We start from the raw sequence: 15377 nt of genomic DNA, 5'->3' as shown, positions 1-15377 counted from the left end.
CCCAAACTCCCTTCAACAGTCCCCATAATCACTATCCCCATTGAATCCCTCTAATCCTCCACCCTCTCTCCCTCCGCTCACTCACTTTCTCCCTGCACCCACACACTCTCTCCCTGTACCTACTCGCTCTCTCCCTGAGGCACGATCAATTGGACAAAGATGATAGTTGAATCAAACTGAGGCTTTATTGCTATCAGATGTGTGGCCTCCCACAGCAGCTGCCGAAATGGCTGCTAGCTGGAGCACACGCATATTTATACCCAGCCTCCAGGGCGGAGCCAGCAGGCAGGGACTACCGGGGAACCTGTAGTACAGGTCCTACCGTACAACACCTAATACAGGTTCAACAGTGGTTTACCACATTCACCCCCTGTTAAAGATGGAGTCCGGCGGGGGTGGTAGATAACTATATACAACAATGAATTAATATTTACAAGATTTGAGCAAACCAATGTCCTTTGATGTCCGGTGGACCGGTCAGAGGTTTAGCCAGTCCGGGCCCTTGATGTTCCTCTGGGAGCGACGCAGTGGTGTCGGTGATGTTGGTGCTGATCTGGTCGATGGTGACTCTGGGAGCATGCCGAAATCCTCTTCATCGTCGGGCGTGGGCGGAAGGGCGATGGAGGGGGTGGGGTGCTGTTGTGAGCGACGGGGGAGGGGAGGGTGGCACCGGGGGTGAAGGGGGCGGTGTGGGGGTGGAACCTGCTGGTGCCAGGTCCCTGAGGGAGACAGTATCCTGGCGGCCATTGGGGAACGCCACGTAGGCGTACTGGGGGTTTACGTGGAGCAAGTGCACCCTCGCCACCAACGGGTCCGCCTTGTTGAGTCAGACGTGCTTATGGAGAAGCACGGTTCCCGGAGCTGTGAGCCAAGTTGGGAGCGACGCCCCGGATGTGGGCTTCCTGGGGAAGGCAAGAAGACGTTCATGGGGTGTATTGTTAGTGGCAGTGCAGAGTAATGAGCGAAAGGAGTGGCGTTCAACAGGGCGAACCTCCTGCCAGTGGGAGGCTGGGAGGTTTCTGGACCGTAGGGCCAGCTGGACGGCCCTCCATACCTTCCCATTCTCCCTTTCTACCTGTCCGTTTCCCTGGCGGTTGTAGCTCGTCATTCTGCTGGAGGCGATACCCCTGCTGAGCAGGAACTCACGTAGCTCATCACTCCTGAATGAGGATCCCCTGTCACTGTGGATGTAGGCGCAGAAACCGAACAGAGTGAAGATTGTGTTGAGGGCTTTACTGACGATGGCAGACATCATATTGGGCCATGGGATGGCAAAGGGGAACCTGGAGTATTCGTCGATCACACTGAGGAAATATGTGTGACGGTCGGTGGAGGGGAGGGGGCATTTGAAGTCCACGCTGGGAGTTCAAAGGGGCTGGAGGCCTTCACCAGGAGCGTGCGGTCCGGCTGGTAGAAGTGCGGTTTGCACTCCGCAGAGACCTGGCAGTCCCTGGTGATTGTCCTTCCTTCCTCGACGGAGTAGGGCAGATTTTGTGCCTTAATGAAGTGGTACAACCGTGTGACTCCTGGGTGACATAGGTTGTCATGCAGGGCCCGGAGTCGGTCTACCTGTGTGCTGGCACATGTACCTCGTGATAGGGCGCCTGGAGGTTCGTTGAGTTTGCCGGGGCGATACATAATCTCGTAATTATAGGTGGAGAGCTCGATTCTCCACCGCAAGATTTTATCATTTTTGATCTTGCCCCGCTGTGTGTTATTGAACATGAAGGCCACCGACCGTTGGTCCGTAAGGAGAGTGAATCTGCTGCCGGCCAGGTAATGCCTCCAATGCTGCAGAGCTTCAACGATAGCCTGGGCCTCTTTTTCGACGGATCAGTGCCGAATTTCTGAGGCATGAAGGGTGCAGGAGAATAATGCCACGGGCCTGCCTGCCTGATTGAGGGTGGCGGCAAGGGCGACGTCCGATGCGTCGCTTTCTACTTGGAAGGGCAGCGTCTCATCTACAGCGTGCATTGTGGCTTTGGCAATATCAGCTCTGATCCGGGCGAAGGCCTGTTGGGCCTCGGCCGTCAGGGGGAACGCGGTGGACTGTATGAGTGGGCGGGCCTTGTCCGCATAGTTTGGGACTCACTGAGCGTAGTACGAAAAGAACCCCAGGCAGCGTTTGAGGGCCTTGGGGCAGTGGGGGTGGGGGAGTCCATGATGGGGCGCGTGCGGTCGGGATCGGGCCCCAGAACTCCGTTCTGGACCACATAGCCGAGGATGGCTAAGCGGTTTGTACGGAACACACACTTCTCCTTGTTATACGTGAGGTTTAGGAGAGTAACGGTGTGGAGGAATGTAGCAAGGTTGGCATCGTGGTCCTGCTGATCATGGCCGCAGATGGTGGCGTTGTCTAGGTACGGAAAGGTGGCCCGCAACCCGTACCGGTCGACCACTCGCTCCATCTCCCTTTGGAAGACCGAGACCCTGTTTGTGACGCCGAAGGGGACCCTAAGGAAGTGGTATAGGTGGCCTTCTGCCTCGAAGGCGGTGTAAGGACGGTCCGATTTACGAATGATGAGCTGGTGGTAGGCGGATTTCAGGTCCACCGTTGAGAAGACCCGGTGCTGTGCAATCTAGTTAACCATATCAGATATGCGTGGGAGGGGGTACGCGTCGAGCTGCATATACCGGTTGATGGTCTGGCTGTAGTCTGCGACCATTCGGTGTTTCTCCCCAGTTTTAACTACTACCAGCTCTCCAGGGGCTGTTGCTGGACTCGATGATGCCTTCCTGAAGCAGCCGCTGGACTTTGGACCTGATGAAGTTCTTGCCCTGGGTGCTATACCATCTGCTCCTGGTGGCGACGGGTTTGCAATCTGGAGTTAGATTGGCAAAGAGGGAAGGTGGGTCGACCTTTAGGGTCGCGAGGCTGCAACACAGTAAGGGGTGGTAAGGGCCCGCCGAATTTCAGGGTTAGAATCTGGAGGTTACACTGGAAGTCCAGGCCGAGGATTAGTGCAGCACAGAGGTTAGGGAGGACGTAGAGGCGGAAGCCGCTGAATTCTACACCCTGGGCCATGAGCGTGACCGTACAGTACCCCCGGATCGCTACGCAATGGGATCCGGAGGCCAGGGAGATTTTTTGGTTGGCGGGGTGTATCGTGAGGGAGCAGCTCGTTACCGTATCAGTGTGTATGAAGCTTTCGGTGCTCCCGGAGTCCAGCAGGCAGGAGGTTACATGTCCGTCGACTTTCACGCTGGTGGATGCGTTGGTCAGGTTATGCGGACGAGACTGGTCGATTGCATTGGAGGCGAGTCTTGGTTGGTCGTCGGGTAATGGGGCGGCTGGTGAGCCCGGGTCCTGGAACGCTGATGATGCCCATGTGCTGAGGGGTAGACAAGATGGCAGCGCCTGAAGATCTTGAGGGTTACAAAAGGGCGGCGCCCATGGAACGCACGTTGCGGGGGTGGAACAAGATGGCGGTGCCCATGAAACACACCTGTTGCGCGGAGGGGAAGATGGCGGCGCCAACTGGCCACACGTGGTCTGGGGGGGGGGGGGTGGTTGGCTGCGCACATTGTCCGTGACCGAGGGGGGGTGGGGCCTGATGTGTTGGGTGTTCTGGATCACATACAGGTCACCAACACTTGAAATAGTGCAACACTATTTTATTGAATCATTAACTATTTAAACATACTCAGACTGTGGGTTAATACGATACTAGCTTCAACTAAAGACCTTTGCCTTGTCCTAACCAGTCGATGCACTCAGCCCATGGTGAATGTCTGTGTTGCAGGCTGTGAGCTCTGTCCTCCTAGTTAGCTGCTACTCGAATGAGCGGGAACTCTGATGCCCCCTGTCTATAGTGCGTGTGCTCTCACTGGTGATTGGCTGCGGTGTTGTGTATGTTGATTGGTCCCACTGTGTATCCATCAGTGTGTGTCTGCACCATGATATACTGGTGTATATTATGACATCCCCCTTTTATATAAAAAAAATGTACCTGCGTGACAATAAATAGTGTATGGTGAATGTTCCTGACTACGTGCGTGCGAAATATTTACAGGACTATGTACATAAAAACGAAGCTATTTACATGGGAAGGTGCCTGGTGCAGAAAAATAGTGTGTCACAAGAATAACGAGATGAACACTATATACAAACCACTTGAACGATTAAACGGAAGAACAGAACAGACCAGAAAGACCATAAGTCCATAAAGTTCACAAATTAAGTCTCTGAGGTAGGCGCGAATTCTGGTTGACCGCCTCAAGGGTGGGTCGGGGGCCACCGGCTGAGGAACGGGCTGGACTGCGTTAGAGTGAGGAGGATGCAGAGTGACCGGAATCTCTGCATAGTCCAGGTCAGGGAAAACAGGAGGGCGTGGCAATGGTGGAGGATCGCGTAGCGAGCATTGAACAAGACGAAGGGCACGTCGATTACGGCGCAAAATGGAGCCATCCGGTAGACGAACCAGGAACGAGCGGGGAGCCACCTGCCGAAGAACCACAGCGGTTGCAGACCAGCCACCATCCAGAAGATGGATGCGGACGTCGTCATCTGGAGCCAGAGCAGGGAGATCAGCTGCACGGGAGTCATGAGCCGCCTTGTGCTGTGCACGAGACCGTTGCATTCGTTGAAGGACTGGAACGTGGTCGAGGTCTGGGACATGAATGGACGGCACCGTCGTCCTCGGGGTGCGACCCATGAGCAGTTGGGCTGGCGACTGGACAATGGGGCCGAGCGATAGGCCAGCAGGGCGAGGTAGAAATCGGACCCAGCATCGGCAGCCTTGCAGAGGAGCCGTTTGACTATGTGGATGCCCTTCTCCGCTTTCCCATTGGATTGGGGGTGCAGGGGACTGGATGTCACATGCATAAAGTTGTACCTCCTGGCAAAGTTGGACCATTCCTGGCTTGCGAAGCAGGGGCCATTGTCCGACATCACAGTGAGTGGGATGCCGTGTCGAGCAAAGGTGTCTTACAGGCACGGGTGACTGCAGACGATGTGATGTCGTGTAAACATACCACCTCCGGGTTGTTTGAAAAATAGTCTACAATCAGAACATAGTCCCTGCCCAGTGCATGGAACAGGTTGATGTCGACCTTGGACCAAAGGGACGTGACCAACTCATGGGGCTGTAGGGTCTCACGTGGTTGGGCCGGCTGGAAACGCTGACGGGTGGGGCAGTTGAGCACTGTGTGGCGATGTCGTCATTAATGCCGGGCCAGTACACTGCCTCTCGGGCCCGTCAGCGGCACTTTTCCACGCCAAGATGGCCCTCGTGTACATGCTGTGCGGGATGATAATGCGGTCCAGTTTCAGGAGAACACCATCGACTACCGCCAGATCATCTCTGATGTTGTAGAACTGCAGGCATTGGCCCTTGAGCCACCCGTCTGTTAGGTGGTGCATGACACGCTGTAGCAGGGGGTCAGCCGCAGTCTCGTGTCAAATTTGGACGAGGCGTTGATCCGTGGCAGGTAGATTGGAGGCCACGAAGGCCACATGGGCGTCAACCTGGCAGACGAATCCCGCTGAGTCACATGGAGTGTTGACTGCCCTGGACAGAGCGTCGGCTATGATCAGGTCTTTGCCCAGGGTGTATACGAGCTGAAAGTCGTATTGCCCGAGTTTGAGCAGAATGCGCTGGAGGCGAGGCATCATGTCGTTCAAGTCTTTCTGTATTATATTGACCAGCGGGCGGTGGCCGGTCTCGACGGTGAATTGGGGAAGGCAGTACACATAATAATGAAACTTGACGACACCGGTCAACAGGCCCAGGCACTCCTTTTCTATCTGCGCATAGCGCTGTTCCGTGGGGGTCATGGCGCGTGACGCATATGCAACGGGGGCCCATGATGAGGCCTCATCGCGTTGCCGGAGCACTGCCCTAATGCCAGATTGGCTGGCATCGGTCAAAATTTTTGTCTCTTTCGCTGGATCAAAAAAGGCCAATACCGGGGCCGTGGTGAGTTTGGTTTTCAGTTCTCTCCATTCCGCTCGTGGGCAGGAAGCCATTGGAAGTCTGTCGTCTTCCTGACCAGGTTCCTGAGAGCCGTGGTATGCGAGGCAAGGTTAGGGATGAAATTCCCTAGGAAGTTGACCATGCCCAGAAATCGGAGGACCGCCTTCTTGTCCTCTGGCGTTTTCATGGCTGTGTTGGCAGCCGCCTTGTCCGCATCCGGCCGCACACCCAACTGGGAGATGTGGTCCCCGAGGAACTTGAGTTCCGTCTGACCGAAGGAGCATTTGGCTCTGTTGAGGCGTAGGTCCTGCTCCCGTATGCATTTGAACACGCGCTGGAGGCGACTGACATGCTCCTGCAGGGTGGTGGACCAAATGATTATGTCGTCGACATAGACGCGAACATCTTCAATGCCTTCCATCATTTGTTCCATGATCCTGTGGAACACTTCTGAAGCCGATATGATCCCAAACGGCATCCTGTTGTAACAATATGTGCCAAAGGGGATGTGAAAGGTACACAGTTTCCTGCTGGATTTGTCGAGCTGTATTTGCCAGAATCCTTTTGAGGCATCAAGTTTGGTGAAAAGCTTGGCGAGAGCCATCTCGCATGTGATCTCTTCGCACTTGGGGATTGGATAATGCTCCTTTATGATATTGCGATTCAGATCCTTGGGATCAATGCAGATTCTGAGCTTGCCGGAAGGCTTTTTTACGCACACCATGGAACTGACCCAGTCGGTTGGTTCCGTAACTCTGGAGATCACTCCTTTGTCTTGGAGGTCCTGCAGCTGCTGCTTGAGGCGGTCCTTGAGGCGTGCTGGGACTCTGCGAGGTGCATGCACCACAGGCGTGGCGTTCTGTTTGAGTAGGATCTTGTAAGTATATGGGAGCGTGCCCATGCCTTTGAAGACGTCGTGGTGCTGGTCGATGATGGCGTCGAGTTGCGCCCTGAAGTCAGCGTCCTGGAATGCAGACGTGTCATCAGGAGAGAGAGAGTGAACTCTTTGAACGAGGTTTACCAGCTTGCACGCCTGTGCGCCAAGCAGGGAGGCTTTCGAGGAGCCCACGATCTCGAAAGGAAGGATGGCTTTTTGTGATTTGTGCGTCACTTCGAGTTGGCATGAGCCGGTAGCAGGAATGATGTTGCCATTGTAGTCCAATAGCTGGCAGGCCAATGGAAGGATGGCTGGTTTGACTTGAAGGCTTTGGAAAGCAGACCACGCCATGAGATTGGCGGAGGCACCAATGTCCAGGCGGAATCGTATTTGGGACCGGTTGACCGTCAGGGTGGCACACCACTCATCGTCTGGATCGATGCTGTATACCGACAGCGGCTGGTGCCTTTGCTTCGGGGACAGCCTGTTTTTCGTTACGACACCAACTCGAAATGGCGCCTTCGGGTCCTCGGTGTCACTGCTGTGTGGGAGGTCCGAATCGGACTCGGTGACCATGGTTTGAATTGCTAGAACATTCCTGCGAGGCTGGCTGAAGCGATATGAGTTGGCAGGCTGAGCTGCTCGACAGCAGGCAGCATAGTGGGCAAGTCTTCCACATCGTAGGCATTGTCGAGATTTTGCAGGGCATTGCCGCTTTAAATGGGCGGAGCCACAGTTGCCGCACATCGTGACATCAGCACGTTCGCTGCGCCACCGCGCATGCGCGGTGCGGTCATGCGTGGTGCGCGCCTGCGCATTACGTTCATCAACGTCGCCGTCCCCTCGTTTGGTGCGTACAAGCGCGGGAGGCCGCGAAATGGCCGCCCTCATCCAGGCTGAGGCCCTGGAGGTGCTCAATCACTTGGACCCGATCTGCCTCGTGGGGACCTTGCCGCGCCGTTTCAGCCGCTTGTATATGGGAATGCCGGCTCGTGGCGTTTTCATGTAAGACACAGGTCTCGATGGCGGTCGCTAAGGTGAGTTGCTTTACTTTGAGGAGCTGCTGACGTAGGGGGTCCGACTGAACACCAAAAACGATCTGGTCGTGTATCATGGAGTCGGAGCTGCAAGATTGTGCAAGGATGCAGAGATGCGTTAGAAAGGATTGGAAAGGTTCATCCTTACCCTGCAAATGCTGCTGGAACACGTAGCGTTCAAAACTTTCATTCACCTCTACGCTGCAGTGAGTGTCAAACTTGAGGAGAACCGTCTTGAACTTTGTCTTATCTTCGTCATCTGCAAAGGTGAGAGAGTTGAAAATGTGGATGGCATGGTCCCCGGCCGTGGAGAGGAGAAGAGCAATCTTTCTGGTGTCCAAGGCGCCCTCCCTGTCCGTGGCTTCGAGGAAGAGCTGTTTGAAAATCTTCCAGTTGGCCCAAGGTTGCTGGCGATGCGGAGCGGCGGCAGCGGGCTGATGTTGTCCATGTTGCAGGATGACGGAATGCTGGTGGAAGGCAGATCACTTGCAGGCAGGTCTTAGAAGTGCTAGTATTCAACCACACCTGGTATCATGATGTGTTGGGTGTTCTGGATCACATTGATGTATATTGTGAAAAGCTGGGCCCCGGCAAGCACTGATCCCTGTGGGACACCACTAGTCACTGTCTGCCACTTCAAAAAAGACCCATTTATTCCTATTGCTCTGTTTTTTGTCTGCCAACCAATTCTCAATCTATGCCAATGTATCACCCCAAGTCCATGTGCTTTATTTTTGCACACTAACGTCAACAAAACCTTTTCGAAAATGAAAAGGACATCCCGTGAAACCCCCAAGTGTTCAGTCCCCCTGAAAACACTGTGTATGCCCATGTGGAAAACATCACTTCACCAAGACATTTGTGACTCAACACCCAAGCATCATCACAGAATACCGACAAAGGATGAGCAGAATAAAGAAAAGATTGTTTTGTAAAAGGGTTGGAGAGATATACAACAAAAGATTTGCTCAGTTGAAATGCCAGACTGGCTGATTTCAGAAAACAAATATTCGGCATTGGTAATAAAAATCCAAACTGGTGGAAACACTCAGCAGATCTGGCAGCATCTGTGGAGAAAGAAAACGTGAATGGTTCAAGTCGATGACCTTTCGGCAGACTGGAAAATGTTTGAGGTGAACAGCTTTATAGCAAAGGAAAAGAACAAAATTGAGAGGTGGGTGAGAGACAGAGAGAGAGAGAGGAGGACGGGAGTAATTAAACGACAAACATGATAGGGCGGCACGGTGGCGCAGCGGTTAGCACTGCTGCTTCATGGCATCGGGGAACCTGGTTCAATCCCGGCCCCGGATCACTGTCCGAGTCGGGTTTGCACATTCTTCCCGTGGGTCTCACCCCCACAACCCAAAGATGTGCAGGGTAGGTGGATTGGCCACGCTAAAATGCCCCTTAATTGGAGAAAATGACAAGCATGATGGTGCAAGGCAAACTGAGGACAAGGTGATTGTGAGAATGTCGGAGTTTGTGACTAGTTTGGTTCAGTGCTGCTTCTAAAAGATCCTTAGAGAGTTAAAGAAAGGGACAAAGTGGAGGACAGCAGGGAGAGAGGTGGACCTAAGCACAGTTGGATGACGGTCAGCACAGAGTTGTTGCAGACAAGCTACATAGATATTGGAAATAGGAACAGGAGTAGGCCATTCAGCCCCTTCAGCCTGCACTACCATTCAACTAGATCATGACTGACCATCTACGCCAATGCTATTTCCCCCACTACCCCCATATCCCTTTATGTCTTCAATATATAGAAATCTATTGAACTCTGCAGATAATTCCAAAGATTCATTTATCTTCCTCTCAGTCCCAAATGGCCTAACTCATATTCTGAGTCTGTGCCCCCTGATTATAGATTCCATCACCACGACCGCCACCCCTCCCTCTCAGCCAGCGGAAACATCCTTCCTGCATTTACCTTGTTGAGCCCTGTAAGAATTTTGGATGCTTCAGTGAGGTCACCTCTCACTTTTCTAAACTCTAGACAATAGAAGCCCAGTTTCCTCAGTCTCTCCTTTTGGGACAGTTCCGTCATCCCAGAATTCAGTCTGGTAAAATTCCCACTCTCTCTACGGTAAGTATATTCTACAGTGGATGTGTGAGCCTGCCCTGCCATTCAATAAGATTATGGCTGACCTGATTGTAACCTCAACTCCACACCCCCGATAATCTTTAATCCCCTTGTTTGTCAAGAATCTACACCTCTGCTTTAAAAATATTCAAAGACTCGGCTTCTACCACCTTTTCAGAAGACAGTTCCAGAGACTCATTGCCCTCCAAGAAAACGTTTCTCCTCATCTCTGTCTTAAATGAGTGACCCCTTATTTATAAACAGTAATACCATAGAACCATTGAATCCCTACAGTGCAAAAGGAGGCTATTTGGCCCATTGGATTTGCACGGACCCTCTAAAAGACCCTATCTAGACCCACTCCCCCGCCCTATCCCTGTAACCCCAGCTAACCTCGAATCTTTGGACAAAAATGGGCAAAAAGGCGCCTAACCCGCACATCTTTGGACTGTGGGAGCAAACCGGAGAACCCGGAGGAAACCCACGCAGCCATGGGAAGAATGTGCAAACTCCACACAACCACCCAAGGCCAGAAATGAACGTGGGTCCCTGGCATTGTGAGACAGCAGTGCTGATCACCGTGCCATCCCCTAGTTCTGACAGGAAGTGAATGTGCTGCAAGAATCTTTTTTTTTTTTTTACAAACGTATCTAAGAAACTAATTGGACTGAAATTTCAAAGAATATAAAGAGACAAATTGAAATTGGGAAATTTTTCATTTGAAGCAAAATTCAGCTTTCAATATTTGAGAATAAAGGAATGACGCTGGGAAAAATTAAAGTTTGAATTGGCAGTGAATCAAAAGGTTCTAAAGGAAAACAGCCTTTCCAGCTTTCATGGCAACAAACGAACCAATATCAACATTTATATTTTCTACCAATTCTTTCTCTCAATACTTCAGATTGTTAAATCAACTCACTGTCAGCATGCCGGGCAGGACCTGTACAGAAATATGTCAACCTTTTAAAGTTTGGACCCTTCCTCAGAATGCGGAGGTTTTGAGGAAACATTCAAACTCGGCATGAGTTCTGAAGAAGTCAAAGAAAACTCTGTTTCTCTCCGGAGAAGAGTCATACGGACTCGAAACGTTAACTGTTTCTCTCTCCACAGATGCTGCCAGACTTGCTGAGTTTATCCAACACTTTGTTTTTTATTACAGTTTGGCAACCTTTGTCTTCACCACGGATTTTTGGTTTTTAAAAATCACTTGTGGGATGTTGACGTCTCTGGTTAGACCAGCATTTATAACCCACCCCTAATTGCCTTCGAGAAGGTGGTGGTGAGCTGCCTTCTTGAGCAGCTGCAGTCCATTGCCTGACCCTCCGAGATTTTGACAAGAGTGATAACTAGATATTTTCTGACGGCAGAAATAATAATTGGTAACAAAATATGGATTTTATGAATTATCTTGGAATTCATTCCATATTTTGAATTATTGATTTAGTTTGTTTTAAAAGCAAATTGTGTAACAGAAAGAATGGAGATCCTCAATTGAAACAAAAATAGAAAAACAAGCATTCTTTATCTCTTTATCAAGATTAATTACTCTGGTGCTTCCATTGGAGTAAATAAAAGAGTAAACAGTCAAAAGTGTAACATTAATTTAAATTGCCAGTAGTAGCAAACTGCTGTGGAGAAGACCTTGACACTCTGACACTAATGCTGAGTACAAATACATATAAAAGCATGAGTGTGAATGCTTGCTTTTCGATATCTAGTTACTTTTGTTGAACCCTCTCCGCAGCAGTTAACAGCTGATTGTAACTGGATAAGTATGCCTTAATCATTAGTTCTTCATCATTAAATAGCAACATAGGGTACACCAATCTTCAGCAGCTTTTAGCAAATATAGAAACTGAATTGCAGCCTGCTGAATCCCAAATTGCACCGACCCTTGCAAACTTCAATGCATTAATCTCAAAAGGATTTGGTGTTTCTAAACTGTTTTTACAATCGTTCCTCAAATCATTCACTTCGCATCATCCTCATTTCATTCCAGCAATTCATTGCCATATTTTTTCCCAAGAACACGTTTGTCCTTGTTTGGAATGAATTCTCCCGCAACAAGAATTTTTTTACTTTTTTTTCCCCCTGGGATGTCGGCGTCACTGGCAAGGCCAGCATTTGTTGCCCATCCTTGGTTGCCCCTTGAACTCTATGGTTTGCTTGGCCATTTCAAGAGCAGCTAAGAGTCAACCAGATCACTGAAGGACTGGAGTCACATGTAGGCCAGACCAGGTAAGGATGGCAGTTTCCTTCCCTTAAACAGCATTAGTGAACCACATGTGTTTTTAACAACAACCGATGATGGATTTATAGTCACCATTACTGAGACAAGCTTTATATTCAGATTTACTGCTTCAAATTAAAATTGTCCTGGTGGGATTTGGGCCCCTGTCCCGAGAGTGTCAACATGGATTATTAATGTGGTGACATTACCACTACACCACTATCCCCCTGTACATATACTGTATACAGAAGACTAATTTTCAATGCTCCCTCTTTCTGTTTCTATGGCAGCACTACATTACCCAGAATGCATCATGTCACACTATCTTGCTGCAGGATATTGAGATCTCGAGCACTGGAACTTTGTCCCGGAGTGGGCAGCGAGGTAGGTGTTCCAGATTTGGAGGAGTTAATGTAACTCTATAAAAATGTAACACAAGGAATGGGGTGACCATTTGAGGTGGTGAAGACTAAGGTGACCAGATGTCCTGGGAAAGTCATAGCTTTTCATCAAGCATCCTGCTGTCCTGACAGTATTTTCCAAATTGCTCAAATGTCTGGGTTTTCAGCTCCACTGAGTCCCCTCCCCTTTAATCAGCCCTTCATGTTTCATTTACTGTCAGCAAAATAACAAGAGGGTACTGGTGAGACCACATCTGGAGTACTGTGTGCAGTATTGGCCTCCTTATTTAAGGAAGGATGTAGATGCATTGGTTGCAGTTCAGAGAGCTTTTACCAAATGAATACCTGGAATGGGTGGGCTGTCTTATGAGGAGAGGTTGGACAGGCTAGACTTGCATCTGCTGGAGTTTAGAAGAGTGAGAGGTGACTTGATTGAAACATATAATATCTTGAGCGGTATTGGCAGGGCGGATGTATTCTCTTGTGGGTGAACTTAGAACCAGGGGTCCCTGTTTAAAAATAAGTGACACCCATTTTAAAAAACTGAGACGAGGCAATTTTTTTTTCTCTCATGAAGGTCATGAGTCTTTGGGACTGTCTCCGAAAAGGTGGTGAGTCTTTGGGACTGTCTCCGAAAAGTTGGTGAAGTAGAGTCTTTGAATATTTTTAAGGCAGACGTGGATAGATTTGTGGTAAGCAAGGGGGATAGGTTATCTGGGGGTGGATCGGGATGAATGTTTGAGTTTATTATCAGATCAGCCTGCTCTTCTTAAATGGCAGAGCAGATTGGAGGGGCTGAATGGCCTACTCCTGCTCCTTGTTCGTATGTCTGTAAAGACTGACCGGGATACAAACTGTAACCTAAGTATCTAATACTCAATTTGTGCATATTACCAGGCACATTTGGGTATTAGATACATGCATTTGTAGAAATGATATTCAATGATAAATAATAAATGCTCGTAAATGTAATCCTCGTTAACATAATCTGCTCCTGTGTTTAACTGTAACTCATGGCTGAATTGCTGACAGCGCTGCTCTGAGTATTAAACAGGTGAATATCCATTCACTGAATTAGGCCGCAAAAGATGCTCTGGTGATTCACATTGTTTTATTGTGAGACTAGAGTTCAGTACAAACACTGGTTTTGCTTTCCCTTCTAGATTCTCCCCCTGTCCAGAAGGCACTGTTGAAAAGCCCAGCTCTTAAAGACCAGCTTCAGTGAACATCCCCTGTTCTCAATTCACAGTGAAGCAAGACCTAATTTACTCTTAAAGGGACCCGCATTTCTAAAATTGTCAGAGTTATTCATTCATTTTTTAAAATTGTTTTTATTGGGTTTTGTACATGATATAAATACAGGTATACATAGAAAAGCAAAACACAGAGGATCTAGGAAACATGTAACAGGAAAGGGGGTCTTTTCCCCCCCCACATTTTCTTTTCTTTTTACAAAACACCAATCTAGGGTGGCGGGGGCACTAATGCTATTTACATTTTTCGGTGCAGTTGCTTCGGTTTGGGCCATTGTTCGTTTCTCCTTCACGTTCGTCATTACTTTCTCCCACGGTGCTCTGGTTGTTTCAGCTGTTGTTTAACCTGAGCTCCCCACCCCCCCCCCCCCCCCCACCCCCCCCGGGTCCTCCCTCGTTTTTCTTCCTTCTATCGTGCCCTGGCTATTCGTCCCTAGCTTTTGGCTACTTATTTATTTGTGCTGGCTACAAACAGGTCCCGGAACAGTCCGGTGAACGGCTCCCATGTTTTGAGGAAGCCATCTTTCGACCCACGGATGGCGAATTTGAATTTCTCCATTTGGAGAAATTCCGACAGGTCGGACAGCCAGTCTGCAGCTTTGGGTGGTGCTGCTGACCGTCGGCTGAGCAGGATTCTATGGCAGGTGATCGGGAAGGCAAAGGCAAGGGTGTCCGTCCTCCTCCCCATGAAGAGATCTGGCTGGTCTGATACCCCGAAGACCGCCACTTTCAAGCATGGCTCCACCCTCATCCCCATCAGTTTGGACATTGCCTCGAAGAAGGCTGTCCAGTACCCAGCAGGTCTGGGGCAAGACCAGAACATGAGGGCATGGTTGGCCAGGCCTTCTTGGCCCCATTCGCAACTATCCTCCACCTCCGGGAAGAACCCACTCATTTGAATTCATGTTAAGTGGACTCTATGCACCACTTTTAGTTGCGATAGATTGAGCCTTGCGCACTTGGAGGTGGAGTTGACCCTGTGCAGTGCTTCACTCCAGAATCCCCACCCTATTTTGAACCCCAAGTCTTCCTCCCATTTCTCCCTTGTCCAGTTCAGTGTCGGCCCTCTCTGTCAATCGTTCGTACATGTCACTACAGTTTCCTCTGCCTAGGATGTCTGCATCCAGTAGCTCTTCTAATAGTGTCTGTCATGGTGGTTGCAGGTATGTCCTTGTCTCCTTCCATCGGAAGGTTTTCAGCTGCAGGTACCTGAGTTTGTTGCCCTTTGGTAGCTGGAATCTCTCCATCAGTTCATCAGTATATAGGTCCCTTACCATTAGTGTCCCCCGGTCCTGTCTCCACCTTTTGAAGGTAGCATCAGTGAGTGTTGGCGTGAACCTATGGTTATTGCAGATGGGGGCTTTGTCGGACATTTAGGTCAATCCGAATTGCTACCATAGTTGGTTCCAAGTCTGAACGGCGGCTACCACCACTGGGCTGCTGGAGTGTTTTCTGGGTGGGGATGGGATTGCCACTGTGGCGAGGGCCCGAAGCGAGTTCCCCCTGCAGGAGGATTATGCCACATGTACCCACTCAGCTTCTGGCTCCTTTATCCATCACATCACTCTTCCCGCTGTCGCTGCC

At 50.2% G+C, this 15377-nt stretch overlaps 1 long non-coding RNA gene across 2 annotated transcripts in view; it reads left to right on the top strand.

The window, feature by feature from the left end:
* The window catches only part of LOC140398278 (uncharacterized), a 74932-nt gene that overhangs the window by 33688 nt on the left and 25867 nt on the right, over positions 1 to 15377 (top strand). For both annotated transcript variants that reach the window (XR_011937450.1, XR_011937449.1), the window contains exon 2: positions 12430 to 12523. This is a non-coding gene — a long non-coding RNA (uncharacterized lncRNA). The remainder of the gene's footprint in view (positions 1 to 12429; positions 12524 to 15377) is intronic.

The sequence above is a fragment of the Scyliorhinus torazame genome, chromosome 21 (assembly GCF_047496885.1).
Source record: "Scyliorhinus torazame isolate Kashiwa2021f chromosome 21, sScyTor2.1, whole genome shotgun sequence".
Classification (NCBI taxonomy): Eukaryota; Metazoa; Chordata; class Chondrichthyes; order Carcharhiniformes; family Scyliorhinidae; genus Scyliorhinus; species Scyliorhinus torazame.
This window is presented reverse-complemented; position numbering and strand designations above follow the sequence as displayed.